Genomic DNA, 13,486 nt, shown 5'->3' with positions numbered 1-13,486 from the left:
GATGCAAATTCTATGCCTCTCTTCACTTCCTGTCCATGTGTCTATCAAGATATACCTTAAACGTTGCTAATGTGCCAGATTCCATCACCTCCACTGACACTACATTCCAGGCATCCACCATCCTTTGTGTGAAAAGTTTTCTCCACACTTCTGTCCTCAACTTTCCCTCTCTCACCTTGAACCTATGCCCCCCTTTAGTTAACCTTTCCACACTGGGGAGAAACCTCTCACAATCCACACCCTCAATCAGGCCACCCCTCAACCTCCAACTGTCCAGTGAAAACAATCTGAGTTTGTCCAACCTTTCCTCATAACCAAAACCCTTTAGGCCAGGCAACAACTTCTTCAAAGCACATGTTCTTTTGGCACCGTGGTGACCAGAACTGCATGTAATATTCCAAATGTCGCCTAAAAAAAGTTTTATACAGTTTTATAAGTTGCCAACAGATGTCTTAACCACAATTTACATTTTTTAAAGACTAGGAATTCTCTTCAGATACTTATTCCATACAGGAATGTAAATATTTTTATAGTTTCATAATCTGAAGACCACTACGATTTTTGCCATTTATAACAATTTAAACCAGGTGTGAAGTTATAAAGCAAGATTTGATATTGTTATTTAATGAAAATATTTCATCTGAATGATTGTTCCAATGAAACAATTTTCTTCTACAATCCTTTTATGGCATTGTTGTCATGGTGAAGAATGGTAGGTAGAAGGTTTCCTTTTATTATTTTATGTATTTGCAAATACTGAATCCTCATATGTTCCTTTTGTCGTTATTTCCTTCTCATTGAGGATGGTCCCCTTATAGTATCCACCTATAGTGCCTCATCCTGGGGTCACAGAGTTAGGGTCATAGAAACAGATCTATCGGTCCAACCAGTCCATGTCAACCATTATCCCAAACTAAAGTAGTTCCACCTGCCTGTGCTTGGCCTATATCTCTCAAACATTTATTATTCTTGTATTGATCCAAATGTCTTTTAAGTGTTGTAACTATACTCGCATTCACCACTTCCTCTGGAAGTTCATTCCACACGTGAAACACTGTTAAAAAAAATAAGTTGGGGAGATCCAAGATGGCGGCGACTCAGCAAGTCTGAGTCTACAGAGCCCTTCCCAAAACCTGGGAAAAGTGGGTTTCCTGCCCCCACCACACTTGCCAAACCACCCAAAAAATTTCTTAAATCTTAATTAGCTGCTGAATATTATATTTAAATAGTCTAATACTGAGTGGATAATGAGTAAATCAAAGGGACCCCGCAGCTCTCAGAAAACAAAGACCCCTCCCCCACCCTCCTCTCCTCCGGCTGCAGCTGATGTAAAAACAGGCCTTATAGAGATGATTGCCAGATTGGAATCGACACTCGTCAATTTCATTGCAGAATCCCGACAGAGATGGAATGCATTCGAAGAAAAGCTGCAGAAACAGAATCAAACCATGGAGGAGCTGCAGGGCCGAGTGGAGGGGACGGAACTAAAGGCCACGACCTCCGAGGCTGCAGCTCAAACAGCTGCAGAACAGGTGCGAGCTCTGGAGCAGAGAGTCAGGGCCTTTGAAATTTACATCGATGATATTGACAACAGAAATCGGAGAAAAAATATTCGGTTGCTGGGCCTTCAAGAGCAAGAAGGGAAAGAACAGTTAGTAGTATTTCTGGAGCGATGGCTGGCCCAGCTTTTAAACCTGGGGGCTGAAACTGACCGGGTAAGGGTGGAGTGGGCCTACCGGGTCGCAGTACGCGGATCTGGCCCAAACCAGCGCCCACGCCTGGTCCTGTTCCGGCTGCAGAGTTATAGGGAGAGGCAGATACTCCTGGATGCCTCCAGAAAGCTTGGAAAGGATCCTAAAGCTATGATTCATGAAGGATCCAAGATTATGTTATTTCAGGACTTCTCCCCGGCTTTGGCCCGAAGGAGGAAGGCGTTTGATGAGGTGAAGAAATGTTTAAGGGACTTAAATATTCAATACACCTTATGCTACCCAGCGACGTTATGCTTTACCCACGAAGGATCCGAGTATAATTTTAGATCACCGGAAGAGGCCAAGAAACTTTTAGACTCAGTTAAATAAATCGTAAGAGACAATTTATGTTGGCTTGCCTCTCCCACACTCCGTGAGGAGAAATGGATACTTTATTCTACTTTACTTTTGCCTGTGGGAGCGGGGTTGTCTTCCTTGCTATCTTATGTTATTATACTTAACTGTAATCTGTTGGAGTTGTAATTTTATAGTTATGTGTGTTTGTACGTGGCATTGATGCTATCAGATATACTCAGGTATGGGTGGGGAGGGGTGGGGGTGCGGCGCTCACTGTTACCTCTAGCTCAGTATTATATCTAAATCCTATTAAGGAGCGCCCGGGTCGAGGGTGGGACACTGTTTGGGAGAGGATATGGTGGAACGTTGGAAAGGTAGTAAGGCCCCCTGAGAACAAGGGGGAAGATCTCCATTCAAACATGTTTAATTTTTTTTTGTTCTTATTGTTTGGAAATAGCTTCCTTTTTATCATACTGTTATGAGTGTATTAGAGAACATTTTCTCTTGTTTGAAGGATGTAAGCGACTCAACTATACACAGTGGATGATTGTGTTGATGATTGTATATTTAAGATCTATTTTTATATTAATGTTTGTGCTTGAAAATTCTGCTTATTTTTGTAAATTTGTCAAAATGTTAAATTTCCAATAAAAATATCTATTAAAAAAATAAGTTGCCCCATGTTGTCTTTTTTAAATCTTTCTCCTCTCACCTTAAAAATATGCCTCCTGTTGTCAGTTTGAAAGTTTCTGAGGATGAAGAATGCTATTCCCACCCTAGAAATCTCTGTCAAACACTTACCAGGGGAACTGAGACAGCAGCTGCAATAAGTGAGGTTTTATTCAGATGGGACAATAGCAAGTTTAAATCCCCACTTGATCTGCTGCTCAAAGTCACCTCCATTTCCCTGGTCAGTTTCCCAAGTTTCAGGAAACTCATGTTGCTCCAGAAATATTTAGATTGACTGTGAGAGACGTCAATCAGAGAGTCCACCCACTCTGCCCATTGTCTGCTGCAGTGTGATGTCAGTGAAACAGGACTTGGAGTAACCCCCATGCAGTGAGGACAACCCGCTGTGTTTGTCTCCAGAGCGTTAACACAAACTGAACAATGCTGTACACAGACTGAGAAACAGTCTAGATAATCTCTTTGATTGTGAGATTTTCAAGTAGCATCTGTTTGGGAGAGAGAAAGTGGTGGTGGTTTCTGTTCACAAGCCATTTCAAAGCTTTTTTCAAACCACTTCTAGCTGCTCCAAAGTATTTGTAAAGGATGTGATTTCATTTGCAGAGATATCATTTGGCAGTGATGTACAAGCAAGGGAAGCAGATGTAGATCATTGGCATGGGGACTAGAGTGCACTCTGAAGGAAATTGATGCTGGGACAGAGTGTAAAATATTCCAGATTCTGGAAATCACCAACCTGACAGAGATTTGACTCTGACAGACAGGTATCTCGCTCAGGTGAAACAAATTTCACCAAGAGGCACAACTCATCGGAAGTTGTGAGGAAATATTACTGTAAGAGAGTATTGGACAAACAGAGATGAACTGATTGCCCAAGATGGCATCTTCTACAAATGAAGTGGGACATTTTCCCGAAAGCGATAAGAGATGCCAAAACACGTACTGCACAAACCGTCAAGGAATCAAGTTCAGAATCATAGAATCCCTACAGTGCAGATTTGGAAAATAAAGAGCATAAGGGCATGTGAAGGGTTAAACATGAGGACTGATGGAATGTTACAAGGATCTGTGGAATACTACATCAATCAGAATACTACATCAATCAGGTATAGAACAATGATGGTATAACTATGTTAGTTAGGTAGTATAATTAGATTAGGTACCAACGGCAGCATAATCAGGTTAATCAAAGCATGTGACATGTAAATAAATGTTAGCATGATGTAATAGGGTCAACCTATGACTAAAGACCATTGTGGCAGATGTAATAGTAAATATCTAATCATAATATAATAGAGTAAGATTAAGCTCGGAGGAGTGGAAACCATTATGGCTGATGTAATAATAAATAATCACTGTTAGGAATTAAGCTTGAAGCAGGAAAAACCATAGTGGAAGAAGTAGATGACGTGAACTAGAGTCATAGAGATGGACAGCATGAAAACAGACCCTTCGGTCCAACCTGTCCATGCCGACCAGATATCCCAACCCAATCTAGTCCCACCTGCCAGCAGCCAGCCCATATCCCTCCAAACCCTTCTTATTCATATACCCATCCAAATGGTTTGTTGCATAACTGCAGAAAGATAGCCCGGACTAACACAATTGCACATGCTGACAAACTCGCAGAAAACATGAAAACTAAAAGGTATAAAAAGTAATGGTCCCCGAGGTTCGGGGGCAGTCAAGAATTTGCTTCCTGGTTGTCATGGCTGTTGTTTGCAAATAAAAGATCATCTTCTTGAAGAACTCTCCACGTCTCCTGGTAATTCTCTACAACACAGACAGCAGTCATTTGGCCCACTGCATCCTACCCAGACAATCCCATCCCAACCCACACCATCACCCTGTAACCCCACAATTTCCATGGCCAACTCACATTGTTTATACATCCCTGGATGTTGCAAGGCAATTTAGCATAGCCAATCCTTCTAACCTGCACATCTTTGGTCTGTGGGAGGAAACAAGGCAGCAGTGCTTACCACTGTGCCACCTTCTTATCTAGTCTGAGAAGTGCTGTACTGGCCAAACATGAGCAATGAGATGAAGGACCACATCAGCCAGTGCAGAGCTTGTAATGAACATCAAACTAAACAAGATCAAGAGTTGTGCATGAGTCATGACATCACAGACAGCCCAGCGATGAAGCTTGGAAAAAATCTAAACAATCAAACTTTCCTGAGTGAATGAAAGCAGAATGGTCCATCAGCAGCACTGATTGAAGACAATCTCTTACGGTGTCAATTTAGCTTACACCAAGGACTGCACCACCTTTCACAGCTTCAGGAACCTGGACACAAAGACAACACTGCAGCTCAAATTAGTTACCACTTTAAATCATATCAAACTCTCAGGCTTCCTGGATTCAGAAAAGTATAAATTCAAACAATCCTTTCTTTGGAAATGTTCTGCTTCCTGTGGACAGGAAATAATACACCTTTGGTGGAGAAAGTACTCCAGCTCACACCGTCATTGACTAATATATTGTGTATAGCACTCTAATTGCAGGATCCTGAGCATTTCAGTGAGTAAGAACACAGCAGGCTGACAAATCAGCGTGTTTCAGTTAATGTAAAATTTATTGTGGGCTATAAATCAATATGGAAGATTGATTAAACAGCAGATAACAAATAGCATGTTAATCAGTTTACATCAAAGTTCTGAAATGATCAATAAAACAAAGCATTTGAAAATTACTCAAATTCTTTCCAAGAAAATGATAAAATTCTTGGAGTGTAAGGTGAACATATTACACCCTTAATACATCAAGATATGGTGGATTATAGGGAACTCAGGTCTGTAGAGACTCACCCCCACTTCCTCCCCATACTCAGGGATAGTCATCCTCCCAGACAGGACAGTATAAACATTCTTCATGGTATTAGTCAAACACTGATCATCTGAAGAGGATCTGTCTATAATTCACATCCTCAAGTAAAGCAGAGTCTGAACTCAGATTTCTCCAGTTTCCTCATTTCCCCTCCCCCCACCTTGTCTCAGTCAGTTCCCTCAACTCAGCACCGCCCTCCTAACCTGCAATCTTCTTCCTAACCTCTCCGCCCCTACCCCACTCCAGCCTATCACCCCTCACCTTGACCTCCTTCCACCTATCACATCTCCATCGCCCCTCCCCCAAGTCCCTCCTCCCTACCTTTTATCTTAGCCTGCCTGGCACCCTCTCCTCATTCCTGATGAAGGGCTTATGCCCGAAACGTCGAATTTCCTATTCCTTAGATGCTGCCTGACCGGCTGTGCTTTAACCAGCCACACATCTTCAACTCTGATTCTATCCCATACCTACTCCTTAGAGCTGGCTCACTTCACTGACATACACATAAACACATATCAGGGGAAACTCTCTCAGAATATTACTGACAAAAGTTTCTTTAAAATCCCTGTGCTTTAGTCTGGCTCCCAATTTTCATGGTCAGAAATATCACAACTTTAGTGACACAGGATAGAGCTTGTTTCCGTTATACAAATCCACCAATGGTTCCAGAAGTCCAGTGAACACATAGATCCATGGACCAATCAGTTTCCATTCTTGGATGATGCCAAAACTCAGATTTGATAGGTTTATCGTTAAGCCAGGGAAATAAGGGTTACAGACAAGATAGGTAGATCGAATGAAGATGCAGATCAGCCATGATCTAAATGAATAATGTAACAGGCTCAAGGGATTACTCCAGTTCCTACATTTCTTAAAACAGACTACTTGCTTAACAGTTATCTGGATTTTGAGGCTTTCTGTTTCGATCTCTCAATGAAGACATTTATAATTATTATTATAAAGGAATTGCAAGATTATGAAGATGATTTTACTCTTAATCTTACAAGATGGCATTGATGACACCATTAAGGAAGTTCAGTGCTCAGTGATTAGTACTACTGCCTCACAGCACTAGGGACCCGAGTTCGATTCCAGCCTCGAGCGACTGTCTGTGTGGAGTTTGCACATTCTCCCCGTGTCTGCGTGGATTTCCTTCGGGTGCTCTGGTTTCCTCCCACAGTCCAAAGATGTGCAGGTTAGATAAATTGGCCATGCTAAATTGCACATAGTGTTAGGTGCTTTAGTTGGTGTTGGAGGAATGGGTCTGGGTAGATTATTCTTCGGAGGGTCAGTGTGGATTTGTGGGCCAAAGAGTCTGTCTCCATACTGTAGGGAATCTAATCAAAGATTAAAACCATTTTAAAGCAACAGAGTAGTTGGATAGAAATTCCAGAAAGTTTATTAAAATGTAAGTGCATCCTTAAAATTCATGGAATGACTTATCAGCTCTTTTGATGCTCTTTCCAGTAATGATTTGGTTACAGTCGATGTGGTCTCTCTTTCTCTCACCCTGATGTATAATTTTCATGTGATGTAGAACATAGAACATTACAGCACAGTCCAGGCCCTTCGGCCCTCAATGTTGCACCGACCTGTGAAACCAATCTGAAGCCCATCTAACCGACACTATTCCATTATCATTCATATGTTTATCCAATGACCATTTAAATGCCCTTAATGCTGTCAAGTCTACTAAACTTTGGTGTGGCTGTACTTGGAGTATTGTGTACAGTTCTGGTTGCTGTATAATAGGAAGGACATGCAAGCATTGGAAAGTACAGAAGCCCTTTTTACTCTTCATTGCAGGATTTGACCTCCAGGATCATCTATTGCTTCAGAATAAAGAGGCTTTACCCAGGTCTGTTTATAGTCCCTTTCTGACCTTCACATCACTTTGCAGATGGCACCAACCTGGCCTGATCACTGGTTCTGAACAGTCCTGGCTTAATTTGATTTTTTTTTGTAGTCACGATCAATAAGCCAACTTAAGGCAATTAATTAAGTCCTATTAACACTGCAAACAAAAATGATTCACTCTCACTGATTCCACTACGCAGTTTACACAACACCCCAATCATTCCACTGAACCCACGTTCATTTTCTACAAAACCCCATTCAGTCCCACTGATATCATTTTCATAAAATCCCAAATAGTCCCAATAATCCCACATTCATTTTACACAACATCCCATTCACTCCACCTAATCCCTTGTTTATTTTACGTAACACCTCATTGACTTTGACTGATGTTATATTCATTTTACATCAAACCACATTCACTCCCACTGATATCACGCTCATTATATACAAAACCACATTCATTTTCAATGATCCCAAGTTCATTTTACACAACATCCCATTCACTCTCACTAATGCAATGTTCATTTCACATAAACTCTATTCACTTTCAATAAACCCAAACACTCATTTTGAGCCCATCTTCATTTACATAAGATCCCATTCACTCCCACTGATCCCTTGTGGAAGAATCCATCAAGAGGAGAGCTGCAACAAACAAACAGATGAGAAACAACAAAGCCTGCAGGCTCAATGGTATTCATGCTGAGGCCTTCAAGCTGAGGAATATTGTTCACAACAAGGTTAGATTACATGGAATCCAGGGCAAGCTGGTCATTTGGATACAAAATTGGCTTGAAGGTAGGAGAACGAGGGTGGTTGTGGACGGTTGTTTTCTGGACTGGAGGCCTGTGACCAGAGGTGTGCTGCAAAGATCGGTCCACTGATTTTTTTTTTGTTAGTCAATATGTTGTGAATATAGGAGGAAAGGTTAGTAAGTTTGCAGATGACACCAAAATTAGTGGTATAGTGGACAATGAATAAGGTTACCTCAGAGTACAACGGGATCTCAGTCAGATGGGCTGAGGAGTGGCAGATAGAGTTTAATTTAGCTAAATGTGAGGCATTTTGGTACTATAGGACTTACATTATTCAACAGTAGGGTCTTGGGGAAAATCACCAAACAAAGAGATCTTGGGGTGTAGGTTCATAGTTCCTTGAAGTTGAAGTCATAGGCAAACAGGGTATCTTGGTACACTTGTCCTTACTGGTCAGTGCATTGAGTACAGGAACTAGGATGTCATGTCGTGGCTGTACAGGACATTGGTTAGGCAACTTTAGAATACTGTGTTCAGTTCTGGTCTCCTTGTTATGGGAAAGATATTGTTAAACTAGAAGGGTTCAGAAAAGATTTACAAAGATGTTGGCAGGAGCGGTCCCCAGCTATTTACTCAAATTTTAAAGTTCTGCCTCTTATATTGGACTTTCCCACCAGAGGAATTGTTTCTCTCCAACTACTCTATCAATTTGATTAATTACCTTTAACTCTTCAATCAGACTATCCGTAATTTTCAAGGAAATACAAGCTCAGTTTGTGCAACCTGTCCTCGGGATTTAACCCTTTCAGCCCCAGAAACATTCTGGTGAATCTACACTGCACTCCCTCCAAGGTCAATATATCCGTCCTGAGGTACGGTATGCAGAATTGAACACAGTTCACCAGATATGTTCTGAACAGAACTGTCTATTATATGAATACAACTTCCAGAACGACACAGTTGGTTTTGGGGAGAAGTTGTGGATTTTTTTTCAGGGTTGTCCCACAATAATGAGCAATTTTGACAGAAGCAATAAGGTCCAGTATGGATAAACCAGTTGTCAACTGGATGCACTCAAATCTTCACCCCTTGAACTTGAGAAGCAGAAAGGTTGAGCAGGAAGGGAACAAAAGGAATTTCAGGAAAAGGGTGTAGAAAGTACAAATGAGGGAGTGACCAAACCAGACTAATGCCTACAGAAACTTTGTAGTGAATGGAGGGCCAAAGGGCAGAGGGTTGGGAATTAGAAACTTTGTCAAATTCACCTGAGGGAAGAGAGTCTTTCAGATGTGAAAATTAATTGGTCAGTGGACCCATGTGATCACTGGATCTCTGGAAAAGAGCTCCATCCTATGTCACTAAAATTCAGTGTCATTTCTGACTATTAAAATTGGAGTCAACAGAAGCATAGGGATTTTAAATAAACTTCTGTCTGTAGTATTCTTACTGTTGTGGTTCTGCTCGCCGAGCTGGGAATTTGTGTTGCAGACGTTTCGTCCCCTGTCTCGGTGACATCCTCAGTGCTTGGGAGCCTCCTGTGAAGCGCTTCTGTGATCTTTCCTCCGGCATTTGCGGTGGTTTGTCTCTGCCGCTCCCGGTTGTCAGTTCCAGCTGGCCGTTGCAGTGGCCGGTATATTGGGTCCAGGTCGATGTGCTTATTGATTGAATCTGTGGATGAGTGCCATTCCTCTAGGAATTCCCTGGCTGTTCTCTGTTTGGCTTGTCCTATAATAGTAGTGTTGTTCCAGTCGAATTCATGTTGCTTGTCATCTGCGTATGTGGATGAGACCTTTGTAATCATTGAAAACACAGAAATAGAGAACACACACCGGATCATCAATGCCACACTCACAGGAATCCGATTCACTAAAGAGGAAGAAAAGGACAATCAACTCCCATTCCTAGACGTGATGGTACAGAGAACACCTAACGGAGAATTCACCATAAAGGTTTACAGGAAAGCCACGCACACAGACCAAGTCCTGAACTATGAAAGCAACCACCCAACACACACAAAAGAAGTTGCATCAAGACACTATTCAAAAGGGCCACAACACACTGCAGCACACCAGAACTGCAAATAGAGGAAGAAGAACACCTATACAATTGTATTCGCCAAAAACGGATACCCGCGCAATTTCATCAACAGATGCCTAAGGGAAAGACAACGGAACGAGGACATGCCACAACCCAAAGGACTAGCCACACTACCATACATCAAGAACATTTCTGAACTGACAGCCAGACTGCTGCGACCACTAGGACTCAAAACAGCACACAAACCAACAGCCACTCTCAGACAACAACTCACCAGGACAAAGGACCCGATACCCAGCATGAGCAAAACCAATGTAGTGTACAAAATCCCATGCAAGGACTATGCACAAAACACTACATAGGACAAACAGGAAGACAGCTAACGATCCGTATCCATGAACACCAACTAGCCACGAAATGACATGACCAGCTATCCCTAGTAGCCATACACACGGATGACAAGCAACATGAGTTCAACTGGGACAACACGACTATTATAGGACAAGCCATTCTAAATTGCCCGTAGTGTTAGGTGAAGGGGTAAATGTAGGGGAATGGGTCTGGGTGGGTTGCGCTTTTGCGGGTCGGTGTGCACTTGTTGGGCCGAAGGGCCTGTTACCACACTGTAAGTAATCTAATCTATCTAATCTAAAGATGGCTTCTCAATACAAGTAACACAACAAAATGGCTTCAAGGCTGCTAACTGACAATTCTACTAAAACTGCATAAATGGCTTTTAAATTACGAACTGCTAATTCTGCTAGAGTTGCATAAGCGGCTAATCATGGTCTGTGTCAAAGGAGATTAGCAGACAATGCACCCTTTAGAGTATAGAAGTAACTTGACAAGATAAGAAGGTACTAGCCGTCTTGGCTGGCCTTTGGGTGCAGGTGTAGTGGCTCGGTTCGTGAGATAAAAGTGCCCTAAGTATTGGAACATCAAGAAATATCATTGAATCAAGTCACTGTCAATAAAAATAATATCATGTACTGATTGGTAATTGTTTAAATGTGCGATGCGATCATGGCCTGTACCCTGCTTTAAGAAAAGTATAAAACTGATTGTTTTAAGCCATGTGCGCTGCTCCTCCAAGGTGTACGGAAGTGCTCAACGCCCGTGTTTCTGGACGATCTGTGCCTGGCCGTATAAAGAAATAAAGAATGAAGTCTTAAAGAAGCAGACTGATTATGAGTGCTTATTGACCGATCACAGGACGGAGAGCCCCCCCCACATATACTCCCCCCCCCCCACCCCCCAAATTCCGGGGGTCCAGATTTTCATATTCACCCCAGAGTTACAACTAATTTCTCAAAAATGTTACAATTTATACAGTTAAAAGTTTAATCCCAGAAAGTTGAAAGTTACATTCTAAAATGTATGAATTACAAACTGGATCTTCACATCAACAGCAAGTTCCTAAAAAAAAGCAATGTGATAATGAGCACGTAATCTGATTTTATGACATGGTTTGTGGGACCCAGGACATCAGGGACAAATCTCTGTTATGACATATTGGGTCAAATCTTCTGGTCTTCACACCCACAGAGACTGGAATCATGAGGGATGTGTTTTGGAACACTTGGAAATGCTAATGTATAGAATTCACGGAAATTGGGAAGTTTCAAATCTGATGTTGCTTCCCAGGATTCTCTGTGAATGTCTCTGGTTGTGAGTTAGGTTCGGAGATCTAGCATTGTTCTGCCTGAAATATTATCAATTTCGTCAAGGTCTAAATCCAACTACTCATCTGACCCCAGCTACGTCCCCAATTCCTTTCCTATCAGCCTCCTGAAGTTGATGTTTATTTTGTTCCACAAGTCCAGATGACACAAGTTTCAGTACAACAGTAGATGTTTTATTATCGGACAACCGGTGAGACCTTCTCAATGTCCCCAAAAGTAATCGTGCGTCCACTTGTGGTGACACTTCTCCACGAATCTCTGCTCTACACACAAAGGCAGTACTTTTTATAGGAATAATGCAACAGGTCCATAAGTCACATGGTTGATTGTCGTTACATTGTTTAAGATGGGCAATTGTAATTTTACAAGCCCTGGTGATTGCCGATGTCCTGTGATAACTAGTGGATGGACTACAGGGACTGGTTATCGTATTCTTCATAATCATGTGTTGATGGGAAGAGATTTAAACAGGAGCACTTTGATTGTTCTCAATGTGGGATTCACATACCTATGTTAATAGGAAGGGGAAGCACGATAGTGGGAGCAGGAGGCAGTTAATAGGCTTATGGCCAAGATCATCAGTCTTGTCCAGGGAGGGCAAATACCTTTGTCTGAGGCTGCAAGTGGAATCCACATGTATGGATTGGAGGGAAGTCAGCAAGTAAAATATGTGCCACTGAAAGCTATTAAGGTGGAAACTGTGCCCCCCACAACCTGGGAGCAGGGTTATTCCAGAGACAGTCTGGTATTCTGTTTGGGTCAGCAGACCATCAAATACAAAGTAGCCATTTTCTGTTAAATTGTGAATAGGTTCAACCCAGGGGATAGCAAAACAGCACTTATTCATCCCCATATAAGTACCTTTAGGGAGTTTCCCTTCCCTCCTGAAACAAATGGTGTAGTCGATGGTGTTGTTGAGAATGACAAGGGAGGGAGGTCTATGCGATTGGTTGTAATTAGGTTGAGATCAGTCCCTGAATAAGGTCAAATTATACCCTGCCGACTGCCATTTGTGTGCGTCTGAGGCTGCAAGTGGGATCCACATGTATGGCTCTAGAGAAATCAGTTCTCTGAGAGTCAGCCAGCTCCCCCCTGCTGACATGTCCTGTCTCATTCTGTAAGAGGACAGGTATGCAATTCATACTGCAGAGTCCTTTTAGCAGTCGAATGTTTAACCCTTGAGTCCCCAGTATGCCATGAAAAACAAGTGAAAAATGGAACTGATCCTTTCAAACTTCCTCACTGACAGGCCAATGAAAATCTAGCTCTCCCATGACTGACAATAACTTATGATGCTTCTGTTATATTAGATTGAGTTTCCTGTGAATTGGCAGCCTGAAAGTTTAATTTGATTTGAAGTGATAACTAGTTTGAACTTTAGGTGTCAGTGCTGTCTTTGTGTCTGGTTCCTGACTTGATGGTGGTAAAGTCTCTGGTGTCAGCTGGAATGGATCAATCAGTATTGCTAGTGGACAATTCTGCTTTCACTCACTCAGCAAAGTTCTATTGTTTAGATACAGTTCTAACAGTTGTCACAAAGCTAGTATCTTTTTTTCTAAAAGCTGTTCTTTGGCTCAAGGAGACTCT

Source organism: Hemiscyllium ocellatum, chromosome 35 (assembly GCF_020745735.1).
Source record: "Hemiscyllium ocellatum isolate sHemOce1 chromosome 35, sHemOce1.pat.X.cur, whole genome shotgun sequence".
Lineage (NCBI taxonomy): Eukaryota > Metazoa > Chordata > Chondrichthyes > Orectolobiformes > Hemiscylliidae > Hemiscyllium > Hemiscyllium ocellatum.
The sequence above is the reverse complement of the archived record's forward strand: the minus strand, read 5'-3'. Positions refer to the sequence as shown.